This window comes from Xenopus tropicalis, chromosome 7, assembly GCF_000004195.4.
Source record: "Xenopus tropicalis strain Nigerian chromosome 7, UCB_Xtro_10.0, whole genome shotgun sequence".
Lineage (NCBI taxonomy): Eukaryota > Metazoa > Chordata > Amphibia > Anura > Pipidae > Xenopus > Xenopus tropicalis.
Window position 1 is genome coordinate 50156791 of NC_030683.2, and position 22029 is coordinate 50178819.

At 38.0% G+C, this 22029-nt stretch overlaps 1 protein-coding gene across 1 annotated transcript in view; it reads left to right on the plus strand.

The window, feature by feature from the left end:
* The window catches only part of LOC100496969 (heparan-alpha-glucosaminide N-acetyltransferase), a 175818-nt gene that overhangs the window by 141451 nt on the left and 12338 nt on the right, over positions 1-22029 (plus strand). The window lies entirely within an intron of this gene.

Consider the following 22029-nt stretch of genomic DNA (forward strand, 5'->3'; position numbering starts at 1 on the left):
GCAAGATACCTCACAACTATTGACCTGACAAAAGGTTATTGGCAGGTGCCTCTTACAAAACAAGCAAGGGAAAAAACTGCATTTTCCACCCCAGATGGGCTGTTCCAATATAAGGTCCTACCTTTTGGGCTACATGGGGCCCCAGCAACCTTTCAAAGAATAATGGACCGAATTCTAAAGCCCCATGGTTGTTATGCTGCTGCCTACCTTGACGATATAGTCATTCATAGCACAGATTGGGAATCACACCTAGCAAAAGTTCAGGCTGTGGTGGACTCAATTAGAAATGCTGGTTTAACTGCCAATCCTGCAAAATGTACTATTGGGCTTGAAGAGGCCAAATACTTGGGGTTCTCAATAGGAAGGGGACTAGTTAAACCACAAGTCACAAAGGTGGAATCTATTCAAAATTGGCCAAGGCCTTCCACCAAGAAACAAGTCAGGACATTTCTGGGCTTAACTAGCTACTACAGAAGGTTCATACCTGACTTTGCTACTATTGCCAGCCCTTTAACTGACCTTACTAAAGCAAAAGCCCCTGTAGTGGTACGGTGGTCAACAGAAGCTGAAGAAGCTTTTGTCAAATTAAAAGAAGCCCTCTGTGCCCATCCAGTTTTGGTGGCACCTGATTTTAGGAAGGGATTTATTGTGCAAACAGATGCCTCAGATGTCGGCTTAGGAGCTGTTCTGTCACAGGAGATTAATGGTGAGGAGCACCCAGTTTACTACTTGAGTAGGAAACTTAATTCCCAGGAGAGGAATTATTCAATTGTAGAAAAAGAATGTTTAGCCATAAAATGGGCTCTAGAATCCCTAAGATATTATCTCTTGGGTAGACAGTTTAGGCTCATTACAGACCATGCCCCGCTTACTTGGATGAGCCAAAACAAAGACAAAAACGCAAGGGTTACTAGGTGGTTCCTGAGTTTGCAACCCTACAGTTTCACTGTGGAACACAGGGCTGGAATTAAACAAGGCAATGCTGATGGGCTCTCAAGGTTATATTCCTTAATGTCCATGGTCGCTCTCCCCTCTAGGGCAGAGCTGGGTGGGGGGATGTGTAATAAAATGGCTGGGTTAGTTGTAGATGGACGATATGTTTCTCCCAGGGTTTTGCATAGTTGGTACCCTGGAACATGGAACAATTAATCACAAACCCAGCCCTTTAATACAGACCTTAGCAGCAAGGTGATTGCTGCAGCTGAGAGCCTGTTAAAAGACTCCAGTGTGGGGAGGGGCAGTCTCTTCCCCACTACACAGGTAGCAGGAGCTGCGCTGAATGGGAAAGGTACCTGTGATTTCTGATTTTGTTTGCTTCTATTTAAGTTGGAGTTGGGAAAGCCATCCAACTGTAGTTAGGCTGCCAATTGTGTTTAGCCAGCGTTCTGGTGCAAGGGTTTATTTTCTTGTTTCTTATTTTGTGTTTGTTACTGAAGTTTTGTAACAAAATAAACTGCTGGCACTTGCCTTTAAGAGAGCAACCTCTGTGACTGCCATGTTTACCCTAAAAGACTGTGGGAAGCGGCCCTAAGACACTGAACCAGATCCCCCTGTAGGTTTGAGTGTCACACTGCTTATTGTTTGTTACATTAAAATAGATCAACTATGTAGCTTTATTGAATTACAACTTGCTAGAGTATGAAATTAAATTGCTTAGATTTATGTAAAGTGGATATAGTGATAGCACTAGTGATAACAAGTACATGTGTTTAGAGTTTAGTATACTGTATTTATTATGGTGTCATTGAATATGCAAACCATCGACTGCTGCATTTCACATGGAATAAGACTCCAGGCCATTCTGTTTAAATGAGATCTAGGCATCTAAAATCAATGCAATTAACTAAAAAGAAACAATCAACAAGCACACAGACCTGTATTTGAACAGGAATTAGGAGAGGAATAAAATATTAAAAGTTATTATTAGAATATTCAGGTACAAATATCCTGTTTTGTTTCACTAAAATAAAACTATTTTTTTGATTGCAGTAAATACATACAAGAAAAAACACCCATTGACCTTAATGCATTTAGGGTTAGAAAAAACACCCACTTAAAAAACACAAGAAAAACACCCTTTGGCTAGTGATGACCAAATTTTGCACCAGGCATGGAGTCGTGGCAAATTTACGCGTTTCTCCATTGCCGGATTTTTTCATGAAATGGGAGCAAAGATTTGCCACAGAATTTTTTTTTCAAGTTTTGTGACAAAGACAGATTTGCTCATCACTACTTTTGGCTTCAATGCATGTGGCATTGTGAGGAAAACACCCATCAACTCCTATGCATTTGGCACAAGAAAAGATGCAAGAAAAAGCAACCATGAACTTCAATAAATCTAGGGTAAGAAAAAAGTCCCCAAAATGCCTATGAACTCATAGTAACATAGTAACATAGTAAGTTGGGTTGAAAAAAGACATACGTCCATCAAGTTCAACCATAATGCCTATATATAACCTGCCTAACTACTAGTTGATCCAGAGGAAGGCAAAAAACCCCATCTGAAGCCTCTCTAATTTGCCGCAGAGGGGAAAAATTCCTTCCTGACTCCAAGATGGCAATCGGACCAGTCCCTGGATCAACTAGTACTAAGAGCTATCTCCCATAACCCTGTATTCCCTCACTTGCTAAGAATCCATCCAGCCCCTTTTTAAAGTTATATAATGTATCAGCCAGCACGACTGATTCGGGGAGGGAATTCCACAACTTCACAGCTCTCACTGTAAAAAATCCTTTCCGAATGTTTAAATGGAACCTCCCTTCTTCTAAATGAAGTGGGTGCCCTCGTGTCCGTTGGAAGGACCTACTGGTAAATAAAACATTAGAAAGGTTATTATATGATCCCTTTATATATTTATACATAGTTATCATGTCACCTCTTAAGCGCCTCTTCTCCAGTGTAAACAGACCCAACTTGGCCAGTCTTTCTTCATAACTGAGACTTTCCATACCCTTTACCAGCTTAGTTGCCCTTCTCTGGACCCTCTCTAACTCAATAATGTCCCGTTTGAGCACTGGAGACCAAAACTGAACAGCATATTCTAGATGGGGCCTTACCAGCGCTCTGTAAAGGGGAAGAATAACCCCCTCCTCCCGTGAATCTATACCCCTTTTAATACAGCTCAAAACCTTGTTTGCCCTTGCAGCTGCTGCCTGGCATTGCTTGCTACAGCCAAGTTTATTATCTACAAGGACTCCAAGGTCCTTCTCCATTATGGATTTGCCTAGTGCAGTCCCATTAAGGGTATACGGGGCTTGCATATTTTTACATCCCAGGTGCATGACCTTACATTTATCCACATTAAATCTCATCTGCCACTTAGTCGCCCAGATTGCCAGTTGGTCAAGATCCTGCTGCAGGGATGTCACATCCTGGATAGAATTGACTGGTCTGCAGAGTTTTGTGTCATCTGCAAACACTGATACATTACTCATAATACCCTCCCCTAAGTCATTTATGAACAAATTAAACAAAAGTGGACCCAGTACAGAACCCTGAGGGACCCCACTGAGGACCTTATTCCAAGTAGAGAATGTGCCATTAACAACCACCCTCTGTACCCAATCCTGTAGCCAGTTTTCTATCCATGTGCAAACTACTTCACTAAGACCAACAGACCTTAACTTAGAAAGCAGTTGTTTGTGGGGAACGGTATCAAATGCTTTGGCAAAATCCAAATAGATTATATCTACTGCATCCCCACTGTCCAGCTTCTTACTTACCACATCATAAAAAGCAATTAAATTGGTCTGACATGACCTGTCCTTCATAAAGCCATGCTGATTACTGCTCATAATGCCATTCTCCACTACATAATTTTGAATGTGATCCCTTAACAAGCCTTCAAATTGCCCACCACGGATGTCAAACTTACAGGCCTATAATTGCCAGGCTGAGATCGTACTCCCTTTTTAAATATGGTAATGACATTCGCCTTCTTCCAATCCCTAGGTACCATACCTGATGAAAGAGAGTCTGAGAATATCAGAAACAAGGGCCACTGCAATTCTGCCCCTAGCTCTCTCAGTACCCGAGGGTGTATTCCATCTGGCCCAGGTGCCTTGTTTACATTTATCGTGTGTAACCCTTTAAGCACCATATCCTGTGCCAACCACTGTGTAGTTGGAGCTGAGGCAACAGTGAAGCTATTGGGTGGGACTTGGCCCACTGGCTCCTCTACTGTATACACAGAAGAAAAGAACTGGTTAAGCACATCTGCCTTTTCTGTATCCGCTGTAACCATATTGTTACTATAACTCAATGGGGCCACACCCTCAACCTGCATCTTTTTACTATTAATATACTTAAAAAACTTTTTGGGGTTAGTGTTGGCCTCGGCCGCGATGCGCTCCTCATTTTCTATCTTTGCCTTCCGGATTGCTGTTTTACAACACTTGTTATAGTGTTTATAATCATTAAACGCATCTACTGTCCCCTCTGACTTATATTACTTAAAAGATTTCCTTTTTTTCCCTATTAACTTCTTTACCTCAGAGTTAAGCCACATAGGGTGATTCTTAACACTTCTACTTTTTCTTATTAATGGAATGAATTGAGAACAGTAATGATTTAATATCATTTTAAATGACAACCATTTCTGCTCTGTGTTTTTATCAGAAAACATAATGCCCCAATCTATGCCCTGAAGCGCTGCCCTTAAGGAGCTAAAATTTGCCTTCCTAAAATTCATTGTCTTTGTTGCCCCCGTGTAAATTTGTTTCCTGCACCAAACATCAAATGAAATAACATTATGATCACTATTACCCAGGGGTTCAACCACTTGCACATTTTCTATACGTTCTGGGTCATTAGAGATCACTAGATCCAGTATAGCATGGTTCCTGGTTGGCTCCTCAACAACTTGTGACATAAAGTTGTCATGCAGCAAGTTTATAAACTTGTTCCCATTTACTGTCCTGGCAGTACTATTGCCCCAGTCAATATCAGGGTAATTAAAATCATTATAATCACTTGCCCCAAACTAGCAGCCTTTTCTATTTGCAACAGGAGCTGGGCCTCCTCCTCTTCGCTTACATTAGGGGGTCTATAGCATACCCCTACAATTAGTTTGGTAGATTCTTTACTATCTGTGAGAAGCTCAACCCATAAGGATAACCCATAACTCCAATGCATTAGGGCAAAATAGCGATGATTTTTAAATATTTCGACAGTTTTGCAAACTTTTTATTTTTCAGCACATTAAAACTGGGCAGTTTCACTCGTCACTAATAGTCACTAATGCTTATGGAACTGACTTCTAACAACTTCCTGTTTAACAAATATGGTGAGGGTGAACATTTAGCTACACAAGGCCCTCCAGGCTACAGGGGGCTGTTTTTACTCAGGCCCCTGGACTGCACCTGTTTCCCTGCCCCCGTAACTTACACCTGTGTGCTTTAAATGATATAGTGGTTGTAGTGCACCTAAATAGGTGGCACCTAATTGGTGGTTAGTTAATATGCTTTAATTTAATATTCTATAGTTAAATTGTGAACTGTAAAGTGGGTTGCTAAATGTAATACAAATTTTTATTGGACAGCAGGGAAAACTGGCAACTTTTGACCTGGAGTTAAAAAGTGACAGACTATCAGCATAATTTTGTAAAACCACACAGTATATTAGTTAATTTCAATATGCAACACAGACTTACAACTTTGCTACACTAAAAGTTAGTGACTTACACACTAAAAATGCAGTGGTCCCTGTTTAAAATAAAGCAAAGAGGCCCAGAGAGGGGGCAAATACTCATTCAACCTTGCCAACTTTTTCATGTCTTTACAGCATATTTTCTATTTCTTTTTTTCTAATTCTCAATAATTATATTTCTCACTATTCTTATATCAAACTTCTTTCACCCCTCTACTGCCCACCAGTAGATCTACAGAATCTTGGGTGTCAGATAAACTTACGAGCCTGCTCTCTGTTTATAGGAAAAGTTTCAAGGAAATTATATTTTAATGGGCTTTTATAATGTGCAGGTTTGTACTCGCTGATTGAACATGCTAGATAAAGACAGATAGTCTTGCCCTGTAACTGCACTGATAATGAGGTTAATAGGCCTGCTGCTGTGTGACGTTTCTGAGCTGCAAGGCAATCATAAAGCATAGCTTTTCCAAGCTGTCGGCCCTACTCTCACATAACACAGTAACCCCTGCACGTTGACTTGGCATGTGTCATCTATTGTCAACTAGTGGAGCATTAGGCTCCAATTGCTTTGTTGCCGGGAATGATTCTGGAGGCTAGAACAAGACACATGCACAGTACATGGCAGGTAACAGCTTGGTATAAGCAGCTTTCTATTCTGATGGACTGTTCTGCTTCATTTGGGTGTCCAGAATCATTTTGGTTGCCTCCACCATTTCCCACTAGTTTATATTATTTTTATGTATCAATAAAATGATACATCGCAAAAATATCATATATGTAATATATCATCAATGTTATAAACAACTGCAGGATTGTAATGTGACACTTTCAATAATAATGCAAGAGAAGATTTTCTAGAAAAATTAAACGTACAACTTGAGTGACTGCTTGCAATTTTACTAGCTGAGGAGCCCACACTGGCACATTTGTTCTTCTCTACATATAGACTAAACTGCTGAGCTACAACAATTGCAATCTTTGCCTCATCTAATACATAAATTATCCCTTTAAGCATTCCCAAAAATGCCTATTTATGAGAGTGTTGTACCTGTGTTTATCACACTCATCATAACTTTAACATTTAAACCTAAGCAATAAGAAATTATTATATATTTTTTAAACAGTTGTATAGACTTGTATGTCTTGTGTTTAAAATATAAACTGCTGGTACGTGTATGTAGTTGCTTCCATATCATGGAACACTTGTGCAATCTGTGATTGTTGACTTTATTTATGCTTATATAACTTTGTTTATTAGTGCTATTACAGTAAGTTATTATTGTATAACCTTTAAAGATTCATATGCAGCATTACCCTTAATATTTAGAATATCTGAACAGTTCCTGATAGGGTAACTTTATTGTACAAAGAAACTGCAGACAACAATTACATACATTAGTTTAGCTCAGTTGCATTTTTAATGACTGATCTTACATCTAAGTATGCATATTAATATTAAAATAGAGCTCTAATTTAATCAGAAGAGAGTATATTTACAGCTCTTTATTTACTTGTATTAAATTTTAAGGGGAGTATTTATCAAAGAATTAATTCTCCATTTCATCGACCACAACATTTAGGCTTAGGTACAGAATGTAGCAGCCATAGTCAGAATGCCCCTCTCTCAACCTGTCACTGCTTCCTGTAGAATTATATTGTCTGAGGTAGATAAAGAAGTTTTGATCACTGCTGTTTTCACCAGACGGTCAAACCCCCCCTTGTGTCACAGATCTTAACAGAACGGATTTGGCATAATTGTGATCATTGTGATCATTTAATTGGAAAGCTTTTTTACAGTGTTATCGCATGTATGTAATTACATTCTACTTAAATAAACTAGTGGATTGGCACTGCTTTGGTTTAACATTGCTTTCAGTTCCTGTGCAGAGAAACCTCTATCCATTATTCCAGGACATACTATATTTCTGTATAGCTGTGAAAACTTAATTTGTTTCAGTCTTTAGTCTTATGCTATGTAATGTAACCATATTGTGATGTGAGGGTAGGATAATACAAACATCCTCAGGTGCATATCTCTGTAGCTAGTGCTGCTGTTACCTTCAGAGATATAGCAAATACTGCGTAAGGTTAATAATTACCTAATAAAGTCAGTAAAAATACTCTACTCCCATTATATAGTATAGTATTAAATATTTTGAGTTGAAATTTCAAAATAAGCACTTTTCCAAATACAATTATTAACACTATTTACTATTCAACATTGCTCCTTTACATCATAAAAAATAATATTTTTTAACAGGTTTCATTTTTATTATTAGTTTTCAAAGCAAGGGGGGGTACAGAATACAAAAAAGAGGAAAGGGGTTCAGTAAAATTTCACAATGCAAAGTGATAATACTTTATTCATAAAGCATCTTGGGTCACAGTCCCCACACTCTTTGAAATTTATAAGGACAACCTCCAGCTTCATAGGTAATTTAATTAATACTAACGTCTTATTCACATAATTTAGCTATTTGTTATTGGTGGGGGGCACTGGGGGTATCCAACACATAATTAACACCTTTTTGGCATAGAATGTAAATAATCTCACTACAGTTCTGACCTTATTAGTGGGGAAAATGTCATCCAATAATCCTAGAAGGTAAATTTCTGGGCAGCTCAACCTCTGTAGATCAAGGGTCTCAGCTATGTATGTACAGATGGCCATCCAATATTGTGTAATCATAGGGCAACTCCACTTCATGTGCCAAAAGGAACCATCCCGCACATCTAAGACATGTGAGCAATTTTTCCTTTACATAATATTAATTAATGAACTAATCACTTAAAGGGATACCGTCATGATTTTTTATGGTATACTTTTTATTTCTAAATTACACTGTTTAATTCACTCTACCATTTTAAATTTTATTCTTGAACCAACAAATGTATTTTGTTAGTTGTAATATTGGTGTGTAGGCAGCCATCACATATTGGTGTGCAATGTGCCTGAGTCTGAGCTTTCAGAAGGAGCCAGTGCTACACATTAGAACTGCTTTAACCTATTGTTTCTTCTTCTCCAAAGTAACTGGAGGAGTCCCAATCCAGACTTGGATTTCTTACTATTGAGTGCTATTCTGCTATCTACTTGGAGCTGCTATTTTGCTACCTTCCCATTGTTCTTCTGATCGGCTGCTGGGTGGAAAGGGAGGTGACTAAAGTTTATCAGCGCACAGGTCACATGGCTGTAGCACCCTGTAAAATGAAGAATATGGCTAGCCCCATGTGAAATTTCAATATAAAAAAAAATCTACTTGCATTTTTAAAAAATGCATTTCAAGCAGAATTCTGGTGGAGAAGTTCTATGCATTTTTTAAAAAAAACATGTTTTTCCCAGTCTATCCTATTTTGAGGAGGGGGTTGCACTGCATTGACACAGAGTTTGGTAACAGATTGATAATCAGTTAAAACAACCTGGCTTCAAATGACTTTTCCTTACTCATTTTAATAAAATGAATCACATTGGCAACCAATACAACTGGATCCCAAACTCTGCAACTGTGCAGAACCCAGTGGTATAGTAAGCAATTTAGGCCAGATTCAGTTTGATGAGAAAAACCTACCTCATGGTTTATCTCATAAAAACTCAGTCTATGTTGAAATTTAGAATCGATTTCGAGTTTAATCTGGCCCTTTGCTAATTCATTTTAAGTAATCCTCTCGGGTAATAGATTTTATTAGGGAAACGTTAATTTTGCAAAGTTATGCTAAAGATGGGCATCCATTTAAAGAAAATTTAAAGTCAATGCAGCAATTTACGTGAATGTGCTCAAAGTGCTGCTATTTACGTCAGTACTCTAATTTGAGGTGTAAAGGATTTTCACTGCTATACCAGCATCTATATATTACATTAACAATGGTAGCTGCCCTAGTAAAGAGCAACTGAGCCTTCCTAAGAAAGAGTGGCTGAGCTGGCCGTCCCTTGGTTAATTTAATTGCCAATTTCATATTAACTATTAGATTTGTTTCAAAAATTACTTAAGGTGCAATCATTTCTCAAAAACTTTCTGATATGATCATATCATATCATTAGCCTTGTATATTCTCACTCGCTGAAATTGCACATTTGTAAACTGTCAAAAGAAGTGTAGATAAGTACTGAATTGACTATTCAATCACAAATTATCTATATGGGACCAAGGTAATATCATAAAGGATAAAGAACAAGACAAAATTTCGATTAATAGTAAGGCTTAAAAAGAATTTTACATTGTTTCTATAATAAGTACAATATATCAACAAGGTATCAAAGCACTGAAATACAATCAGGAAAGTGCAGAAAGGCCCATAGCTACTGTAGTGGTAGTACTAACTGTAGTGGTAGTACTAACTGTAGTGGTAGTTAAATGGCAGGATCACTGTCTGGCCATTTCCTATTTATTTATATGTTCTCTGCATTAATGCACTAATGTTGCTATTGAACTTACGAAACAAAAGATTTATGGTACTGATGCCATACATGCATGCACTGGGTAAGAAAATTACCATTCTAATTTGCACCCCTTTTATTATATGCAGACATTTATTTGGGCATGCACTGGTATGGCATACAAGTTACAAGACATGCTGCTGTGTCACCTCCTGCAATTATACTGAGAATCTGGGTGCAACTTAAATTAGCTTAAATAAGCTTTAACATGTTTATTTTCCAGTTTTTTATCTCTCAATAAAGCTTAGTCCTTTTTTTCTTGGGCCTTGCCTTAGTTTTTCTAGTTTTTCTAAATTGTTTCCTACCATTATGTTTCTTTCTTTCAGTTTGAAATATCTGTCCCCAACACCCATGTAGTCCCCTGTCTTTCTTCTTCTTTATCTTTTCTTACACATTCACCCCATATTCCTATTTCAGAATATAAGTGGCCATGTAGAGGTTGGTCTGCATCCGATGAAATGCAATGCATGTGTCAAGAAATGGTACTGGAAGATTACATTTTTAGTTTGGCAAGACTGTGATTTGATAGGATTGCAACATGGTTTGTAGAATCTGTCCCCTCTTAAGGTACCACATATGCACAGATGGTTTAACCACCGTAAATACTACTATTTCATCACTATTATCCTCTCCATATGGCATTAATAACCAATAGTTGGATTCAGTCCAAATGATTCCTGATCCCAGTCTTCTTACCCAGCAAAGCAACATTAGCCAGAAACTTTTAGAAAGCTTTAGCGCCAAAGTAAAAAAAACCAAACTACTATTCTAGTAGTTTTCTTTAAATGCTTTTATTTAACCCTTTTTAATTTGGTTAAAAACAATTATTAAACAATGAAATATTTCTGAATGGTTCATCACAGACAAGGTCAAATTCTGGATCTCTTCTTTCAGTGCAAAGAGAGCTCACCAAAAACCCTCCCATGTTTCTTTGTCTTCCAGTATTACTGTCACTAGATCTATGCACACCTCCCCCTCCCTACATCCCTGGGAGATTTAGCAACACTTTCAGAGCTTTCTGTTTAGACTAATTGGTAAGACAAAGACACAATCTTCAAAATGAACAACAGGCTATAATTTCTAAGCAATACTATACTATATATGTTCTTTAAATAAAAAACAACATAAAGCAAGGAGAAGCCACAAAACAATATTGTAAGACTTGTTTATCTACTGGTAACAATATATATATATTTGTGTCATTTTGAAGAAAACTTTATTAATTTGGATTCTGACTCATTTTCAGTAAAGGTGGCCACAGGTGGCGATTGTTGATCTTTCATGCGACCATCGGTCGCACGAAAGATTGTTCCAGCCCTCCACTGACGTTCAGGGTGAATCGTCAGATATGGAGGTAGAAACAAAAGGATTTCTACCTCCTTTTGACGATTCAGCCCTGAACATAGATTTTCATAGCCTTCAATGGTGCCCAATTAAAATCTTCTAACCCGCCCGATCGGCGAGTCGCAGCCTCCTGCGATATCAGTCGCCTCGCTGACTTGCCATACACGGACCAAATATCGTACGAAACGAGGTTTCGTACGATATTATCGGTGCATGTATGGCCAGCTTAAGTTTTGGGCTTAAACAATACCTCAACCCTATGACCTCAAGGACCAGAAGTATGGCTTTTTTTATTACAGTTATTATAAACAAGGCACATCAGACAGTTGTCCAGAATGCTTGGGACATGGGGTTTTCCGGATAAGGGGTCTTTCTGTAATTTGGATCTCCTACCCTACGTCTACTAAAAAAATTATTTAAACAGTATTTAAACCCAATAGGATTGTTTTGGCTCCAATAAGGATTAATTAGATCTTAGTTGGGATCAAGTACAATGTAATGTTTTATTATTACAGAGAAAAAGGAAATCATTTTTAAAAATGTAAATTATTTGATTAAAATGGAATCTATGGAAGATGGCCTTTCTGTATTTGGGAACTTTCTGGATAATGGGTTTCCGGATAAAGGGTCCGATACCTGTATTTGTGTCTCTCGATTAAAAAAAGGTTTTAAAACTGGCAGTCTCCCATGAAAACAGCATTAATACAGTCCTTTATAGTCAATGCTGGGAGTTGTAGCCAATGCTTTTACTCTATATGCAATATAAGGCTTTTGTTTGCTTGTCTGTGACAGAATTAATGTTATATATTTTTAAATGCTCTCGACCTTCTTAAGATTCGCATTTGGAGAAATAAAGGTCATGCAAAATATTAAGCCAAGCCAGGGCTAGGATGCCAGAAAATTAAAGAAAGTACAACAATCAATATTTAATATAAAAAAATAATGCTGCGGCACACCAGTTACAACCCTAGTTTGATTATCAGAGAATGTAACATTGAACATTATAGCCAGTTATATATATATATAACGGTTATTATGCCTTCCCCAGGACATATTCCTTAATGTGATCTCTTTACCATTCAAATATATATATGAAAATGCCCCTTATGTGGAAAACCTCAGGTCCCAAGCATTTTATATAATACATTTCATACCTGTACTTCCCTCATATTTTCAGTTTAGCAATATAACTCTAAGGGGGCCATTTACTAATGCCCTGATTTTTATTTATTTTTTTGGGATTTTTTTTTAGCCCTAAAAGTCACCGGGAAAAAGATGCTAATTTTTTAAGATTTTCTATGTGACAAAATGGCTAAAAATCCTAATCCGACTACAAAAACTTGTTCAGATTATGTAGAGGTTTTGATGCAACAATTGGAAAATAAATTGAAATTTTAGAGTTTTAGTAAATCTGCCCCCATGTAAAACTGTGTAAAACTGAATATTGCAATCAAATAGAGCTGTTAGAACCATATTTAGGACTGGGAAAGCTGTACGAAAAGCTGAATATAAACAACTTTTATTGCATACATTAACATAATATCTTTTCTTAGGACAGTCCACAATAATTATAAATCATTTCCCATTAAGAATGCCTTTAAAAACATTTCCATTTAATATAATTCTTATTTTTACTGCCAGTGAGTATAACCATATATTTCTCTGTTAATAACATTTGCCATTAATTTACCAGTCCAATATTTTATTTCTATCTAGATAATCAATATCTCCATGTGACTATATTGCACATATTCTAGTTTATTTACAAACACTAGGCAAATTCTCATCAGTGAACAACCTTGAAGCAAAAAGTCAGACATTTGCTTTCATTATTCTGCCTTCAGGAAACTGGTTATTATACTAGGGGACATTTGCCCAGACTTCCTAAATGAGCCCCAATTGCATGATAAAGTTCTGTTAAGAAACATCTTCACAATGTTCTGCTTTTGATAGAATCTTGTCCCTTTGTCCCTACACCATCCATTCCATAAAAGGAGCAGTAAGATACAATGCCCTAAAAGCATTGCATATAATGCTCATTTACCTACGGTACATCATTTTGCACCATTTCTAAAAAGCATGATATTTGTCTTTAAAGAGATAGTTCACCTTTCAGTTAACTTTTAGTATGCTATAGAATGTCCTATCCTTAGTGTTAGGCCCGGTGCCTTGGGGTTATCCTTGATCCTGCCCTGTCCTTCACTCCTCATATCCAGTCACTAATCAAATCATATCACTTTCACCTAAGAAATATTTCCAAAATACGATCATTTATCACCCAAGATGCTGGCAAAATTCTGATTCACTCTCTCATCATATCTCACCTGGACTACTGTAACTCCCTATTAATTGGCCTTCCCCTCCAAAGATTGTCCCCTCTCCAGTCCATAATGAATACTGCTGCCAGGCTCATACACCTCTCCAACCGTTCCTCCTCTGCCATGCCACTCTGCCAATCCCTGCACTGGCTTCCCCTACCATCCAGGATAACATTCAAACTAATGACTCTCACATTCAAAGCAGTTCATAACTCTGCCCCACCCTACATCTCTGAACTCATCTCTAGGTACCATCTAACCCGCTTGTTACGCTCCCTACTAACCTGCTCCTCAACTCCTCTCTCATTCCCTCCTCACACACTCACATTCAGGACTTTGCAAGGGCTGCCCCCCTTCTCTGGAATTTGCTCCCACTTTCTCCCAATCTCTCTGCCTTCAAGAGATCTCTAAAAACGCATTTATTTAGAGAAGCTTACCCTAATCTAGTTTAACTTGACATGGCTAAAAGCAATAACCTGTGCCACACCTCTCACAACTCTGGTCATGCCCATTCCCACACCTTGTGTCTCAACCCTTTCTCCTTAGATTGTAAGCTCTTTTGGGCAGGGCCCTCTTCACCTCTTGTATCGTTTATTAATTGCTTTGTTACTCTGTATGTCCAATGTATAAAACCCACTTATTCTACAGCGCTGCGGAATATGTTGCCGCTTTATAAATAAATGTTAATAATAATGACAATAATATTTTCAATTGGTCATTGTTTGTTATAGTTTCTGAATGATTTGCCTTCATCTTCTCCCTCTGCTGCCTCTTTCCAGCTCTCAAAGTGGGTGGCCAAATATTGCTCTTTGAAACTAATGCTTTATTATTATTTTAACTTTTTATGGCTTATTCTTCCATCAATCTTTAAGTCTGTCATTTCAACCACTGCCTGGTAGCTATGGTAAATCAGACCCTAGGAAATAGGCCTGGACTCGCAATCTGTGGATTCTGGCAAATGCCAGAGGCGCTGCTGTAAGATGTAATAGACTATTTATTGGGCTGGTGAAGGGCTGCTTAAACCTCTGTGTACTTGGAATGCCAGGACCTATTTTGAATCCCAGTCCAGACCAGCTAGGACCAGATGTCTGCTAAAATTGCAGAATGGAGAGATGTTGAACAAAAATCAAAGTAATTAAATAACCACAAGCATTATTACTGAAGTTGAAACTTTTACTACTTTGGGTAAAGTTTATGAATATGTATTAACTATATCTTCATTAAATAGAATATACTGATTGTGGCTTATTTAGGCTGATTAAGCATGGCAGTCCCAGGACACAAGCCTACATCAATATACATCATATTTATGCACTGATTGCACCCAATCACCAGTCATACAGTATTCTCATGTTATTGTATGATCTTACTCTTATTATGCTTTATTTTTTTTAATCTATTTTGCCTTCTTTCACCTTTTTCTCATGTGCTTTTCAAAAATTTTATTGATATTAAATATTTTACCCCTTTAAATGACCAGTGGTGTACCTAGTCGGTGCCGTGCCTCCTGTAAAAAATCTTGGGAGGAGCTAGGCACACTGTAACTATTACCACGGTCCCCCACCCACCCTCTACCTGCCACATCTACTAATTACTCTGTGGGGCTTTAAAATAGTGGATGCAGCATAAAAAAGCAGTAGCACTAAAAAGGTACAATTAATACTAAGTCAGATAAATGTCTTGCTACTGCATTGTACAGGATGTATTCATTACTGATATATGGGCCACATGGAGTGTCTTCACCTTTAAAAAAAAAAAAAAAAAAAGAGACTTCTCAGAGAATTCTTACCTTTAACATGGTTATGTGCTTAGTGATAATTGTCTTATTAACAGAACAGGCTACCTAACCCATCATTGTGACAGGAAAACAATAGGATCATATTTACAGAAAAAGTCACAGCTGCCCCATCCAAAATGAAATTATCTTTGATTTTGTGTCATGGGGATGTTCATTAGAGACTCGCTAGGGGCTCAGCTCAGCATATGATGCTCACCCATAACTCAGTGCAACACTTGTCATCAGGGCTCTTGCTCTAAATTTCTGGCATTTCTGCTATGTTTGATATAGGAAATGAGGAAATAACTAAAATAACAAGCAAGCAAAGGGAACTTACACTAAGCAGCTAAGTAGTACTGCATGGTACAATTTACTACTGCTATTATAAGGCAGAAATTTGAACCATACATGAAAAAAATATATATTCGCACCTAAATATAAATCAGGGACACCAATATCCTGAAAGGCACATCCTGAGTTTGGTCATAAGCGCAGTTGCGGCCCCACTAATTTCCCCACAGTTAGTTGCACATAAAAGCCCACTCATTAAAGATACTTGCATCACTTGAGCACTTTGCGTCAATGGGCACAGAGCACTTGCGCCTAAAGAACAGGGTGGACTTGTCACTAGAAACTACATCAAGCAGACCCTGCTGAAATTGCATCCAATTTGTGGCAAAGTGCAAGCACAATTGCCTATATTTTGATACATCGGCTTCAATTGCATCACTCGCAATGCCCCCTGGTCCCCACATTGATGCTGGAATTCTGAAAGAAACATTGCACTATTAAAACATGCAGATTATGCTTCAAGTTGCACTTTGCTTTTGTAAATGACTAGTTGTATCTTTCTAACTTCATACTTGGTGCTTATTTAGTAAAAAGGGTACTCTTATACAGTGATCCCCAACCAGTGGCTTGTGGGCAACATGTTGCTCAAGAACCCCTTGAACGTTGCTCCCAGGGACCTCAAAGTAGGTGCTCATTTCTTAACTCCTGGCTTGGAGGCAAGTTTTGTGGAAAACCCAGTTTGATGCCAGACAGAGCCTTCTATAGGCTGCCAGTCCACATAGGGGCTACCAAATAGCCAATTATAGCTCTTATTTGTACCCCGGGAACTTTTTCAATGCTTGTGTTGCTCCCTAAAACTTTTTAAAAGGTTGGGGATCCCTAAACTAGAGAGTCTTCTATTCTCTATTCTATTCTTCATATAACAAACAGGTTTGAAAAATGATGTACATAATTTCATATGTCAACACAAATTTTTGGGTTGCAAAGCTGACTCCCAGAATTGATCTGGATAAGAATCCCAGATAACACCAAGAGAAAATGAATATGTTATTGAAATAGGAATGAAAAATAACAAAAGCTACATTTGTTTTCACAAGCGCAGCATGCTAAATAATTTCCCTCCGTTTTTGTATAGGGATAGTAATTCATTTAGAGTTGGTAAATTGGGACATCATATCGGTGTCTAATAAATGAAAGGATTAGCTTCTATATGTTTAAGCTATACACTCGGTGGGCCAAACTCTTTTTATCTACTAAGCAAAAGTTGGTGTCAATTAAGTGTAATCTTTATAAATCTTATTTTTTTTCAGCATGAATGAATGAATATATACACAGCAAAATAATATAATATATGATGTTGTATTGTGAAACGTCCAGGAGCAGTGTCAGACTGGGGTATGTAGGGCCCATCAAAGAACCTGGCCTCAAGGGCCCACCATATACTGACTTGTATTGGGGGAGCAGAGTTAGTAAACCAGTGTGCACAGTGCACACAAGAAGTCTGCCTGCAGGTTGCTTATCAAACTAAGGCAGGGATCCATAACCTTTTATACCTATGAGTCACATTTAAATGGAAAAAGTGTTGGGGAGCAACACAAGCATGAAAAGGGTTCCTGGGGGTGCAAATAAGATATATAATTGGCTACTATGTGGACTGGCAGCTTACAGAAGGCATTATATCTGCTTGGCATTATACTGGGTTTTTATGCAATCAAAACCTGCCTCCATACCAGAAATTAAAAAATGAGCACCTGCTTTTGAGGCCACTAGAAACAACATACAAGGGGTTGGTGAGCAACGCAATGTTGCTCATTAGTGACTGGTTGGGGATCACTGCTCTAGTTACAAGTATGTTGGCGGTCTGAAACCAGTATTTGGAAAATGGAATAATGGAAAGGATCACAGATATAGCATGTAAAGTAAAAGAAGTAGTTACAGTCGAATACATACTGCAGCTGGAGCTATAGCCACTCTCACTTTTGTCCATGTTCCATCCAGAAATTAATGTAAAGAATCTCTTGAAACTGACCCTAAAACTAAGTGCTTTTGCTTGCCCAGATAATCAGGCAGTAGGATTAAAACTGGACAAACTAAATCTTTGAGTGCTCTTTGCATATAACATTTTAGAACTATTGCCATGTGGCTTCTGAAAGCATTTTAACTTTTCCTTCCTCCAAATCACTGACAGTGCAGTGAGCTGTCCTCCATTGCTCAGACATAGTATATAGTTCTTGTCTAAAAACTCAGCTGTACATGTATTTAGGAGAAAAACACATGAAAAGTGCCCTCACTGTCACTAATGGCATGGATTTTGAAAAAATGTATTTTGATCAAGAGAAAAAGTTTTTCCCATTGAACTGAATCTCAGTTATAAATCGGAAACCCAATACCAAAAGATTTGGTTGAACGTTCTATATAAATGTTGTATTGGTAAAGAATTATTTTTAAACAGGATGGTCACCAACTTACAGGTTATCAAATTCTGATATACACAAAAAGTTTCATAGGTGCAGATTTATGTGATATTAGATATCACCGCACTTTCACTTCACTGGATTTTAGAAGCATATTTATCAAATGGTGAACTCTGACCAATACACTGACAAAAAAGGCAGGAATTAATAAAAATGGGTGAATTTTTATGTGGTAAACTTTAATCTCACATTTTGAAAATCTGTCTCATAGTGTTTTATTACTAAGCAGCACCCCCCTCCCCCTAAAAATGGAGGCTACTAAGTCATTTGTTTCATATTAAAGGTAGAGACATTAAAAGGTTTTGTACGGTATATCTTTCATCATGAATATATCTAGATTTGATAAGTGACAGTTACTCTGTGGTGCAGAGCTAGAAATAGTCCAAGAGAATGAGGTCAATAACAACTAGTCCTCTTTTCTAAGGCTGCAAATCACATCAGTATCTATAGTATCTATTAACAGTATCACATAGCTGAAATATTATAATATTCTATGTACTGACGATTCAAATCCAGTGTGTTCAGTTTTTACTTTCAAACTAGGATTTGTGTTTTGTTTGGTATATAGCCATATTATTTGTGAAGGATTTGCTAGTTGGCTCAAACAGGTAGTGTTTTAACATACAATGATTGATAAGTTTAAGGCAAATGTTAGTTAACAAAGCCCATTCTTTTTTATTGTGCCTGTACCTACTCCACACGTAGCCACCTAACGCAGGTGAGAGGCAACAATCTTCCCTTTGGCTGTTCAGGGTAAACTTATCTTTTCTCTACAGCGGAATGCACACAAAAAAGGCACCCCATGGAAATACATGTAAAAATGCCCATCCGTAGGAGCCCAATAGATGCATAAAATGCCAACTGCCACCTAAGAAACAGGTCAAACCCCTGAGCAAGGAAAGCTACTTTATGTGCAGCAACAGGCAACACTACAAAACAAATGTTTGACTAGTAGAAGCTCAACAGGTGAGACAATGTGTTAAGTGGTTAAACATGGGCTGCCTTTAAACTTCAAAGTGTTCCTTTAATTATTATCTAATTTAAGCAACCTCAGGCACTGAGGCTTCCGGTTCTTTAGCAATTTGTGTTTCCCTTGGAAGGAAATTACATGTTTTGGAATTCCATTCTTTACCAAGGGCTTTGTTAGCATATTTTCATATTAAGATAATCAAGACTCTCATAGTGTAATCAGAAATGAAAGCCCTTATAATATACAGTCATTCAGATAAAAGCATTTTCTAATAAGTCTTATTTTATTTATGGATCTTTAATTGCAATTATAAACGATGTCAATCTATACTTTAGAGAAAAAGCAATCCATTTTGAGTTTAAAGGGTTTTTTAAGATTGTATTGTTATTTAAGATGTAAATGCTGGCATTTGAAATATTTTTTGATAAAGACAGTAATGTTTATTGACACACAGAGGGTTGTGTTTATCAATTAGTATACTATGAATTCTTAGTACACAAAATGCATTTTTCGATTTTATAAATTTAATACTGGAAACTTGCCTTTTCAGTTAACAACTTTATTTTACCTGGGTAGCAAACGTCATTCTTAATTGTAAAAAATGTTCATGATGAATAAAAATAACCTAATATTTTATGTAATGTAGGCAGAATTAGTGTACTGGCACTATCATACCATAAACAAACATACATTATCCAACACTACAAACAATTCAAATTATTTTATTTGCTGTCCAACTGGTGGCCCGCAGACCACATCCGGCCTGTGCTCCACCCCCCCCCCCCCCGCCTTGTGTGGCCCCACCTGTCTGGCTGCTGTGACTGATTACTTTTGTGTAAGCTTGAAATGGTTTCAACACTAAGGGGCAGATTTACTAATCCACGAATTCGAATCCCCAAATGGGAAAAATTCGGATTGGAAACGAAGATTTCTGAAGATCGCAAATATCGAAAAAATCGTATTAGTCACGATAATATCGTATTGGCGATCCGAAAGTCACGCAATTTTTGTACCGAACCATTGTAAACAGTGGTAAAACCTTTCTGATTTTTTCGCGCAAGTGTACGAAAAAGTAGTTCGGTGTACGAAAAAGTCGTGCGGACGCCCGAATTATTCAGTGAAAATACGCTCGGAGCATTCGAATGAACGCTCTGAGCGTTCGTGCTTTTGTAAATGTGCCCCTTAGACTAACTGCCCCCTACTGCATTGTTTATACCTCAGATTCAGGCTGTATGACCCTGTATAGTTTACACCTGTAAGACCCTGCATTGTTCCCACCTTCCATATTCTGCCTGCTTTACCCTGCCTGTATGTGCCATCCTCTGGCTGCAGTGCCCTGCCTGTGTGTGCCATACTCTACCTGCCCAACCCCGCCTGTGTGTACTATACTCTGCCTGCCCTATGCTGCCTGTGTGTGCCATGCATTGTCTGCCCTCTGCTGCCTGTGTCCCATACTCTCCCTGCCCTACCCTGCTTGTGTGTGCCATACTCTGCCTGCCCTATGCTGCCTGTGTGTGCCATACTCTGCCTGCACTATGCTGCCTGTGTGTGCCATACTCTGCCTGCCGTATGCTGCCTGTGTGTGCCATACTCTGCCTGCCCTATACTGTCTATGTGTGCCATACTCTGCCTGCCGTATGCTGCCTGTGTGTGCCATACTCTGCCTGCCCTATGCTGTCTATGTGTGCCATACTCTGCCTGCCCTATGCTGACTGTGTGTGCCATACTCTGCCTGCCCTATGCTGACTGTGTGTGCCATACTCTGCCTGCCCTATGCTGCCAGTGGAAGATGAACCTAGCAGGGGTTTGTTCTGGGTGTTTTTTAGCATTTGGAATAGTTGTTAGGGGGTCTCTAATGTGTTTCATTATGTGCTGGGGGTTACTGTACTATCCACAGGTGAGGAGGCATATGGATTTAATGACTTAATATGACATAATAAACTTATTTCACATATCAGTGAAGGGGGATATCCCTGCAGTGAGCATCACATTTTTTTTTGTGTGCTACCACCATTAATGTGGGTATGGTTTATAAACTCTTGTAATATCATGTTGCAAATAATAAAGATACAAATAAAGATACAAATATGGGAAAGAAACCCTCCCTTCATCATTAGATTGTGGCTTGGAGTTTGCTAGCCAGAATTGTTTACAAGGTGAATGGAGTTTGGAGACCACAGAAGTGAAAATGGGAGTTTGAGTCTAGATAAAATATAGGTAGGTGATAATATTTCCATTAGTTGCGCTCTGCCCATAATTCCACCACCATTTTTAGTTGAATATGCATAGAACACTCTTTCACACAAGTGGCAGGAAGACTGGGCCATTGAATGGAGCCTGAGACCTAGAAAGAGAAATAAATTGTTCATTTAATATGTATTAGATCTGGTTAATCATTTATTCAAATCAAATGCTCCATTTATAACACTATTTTTTGAAGACTTCTTGGACACCGTATGCTCTTTGATGCTGAGAGGCAATGTTTATGCAGAACTTTTTAGGTGCCATAATAAATAGTAACATACAATATTCGAAATACAAAAACAAGACTTGCTAAACGCCTTTCTGTGCTGTATAATTTATCCAGATAGAAATTGTAGCCTTTGGCCGAACAACATATTTTTTCTCTTTATCATTTATAACACCACTCATATAACCTTCAGCCTGCATCATCAATAACAAAAATGCTAGTTTTTCAAGGTTATTTGTCAAAAATATGTTTTAGAATCTTGCTCACCTAATATCTTTGCTCTCCATAGTGACAGCGCGTAACAGA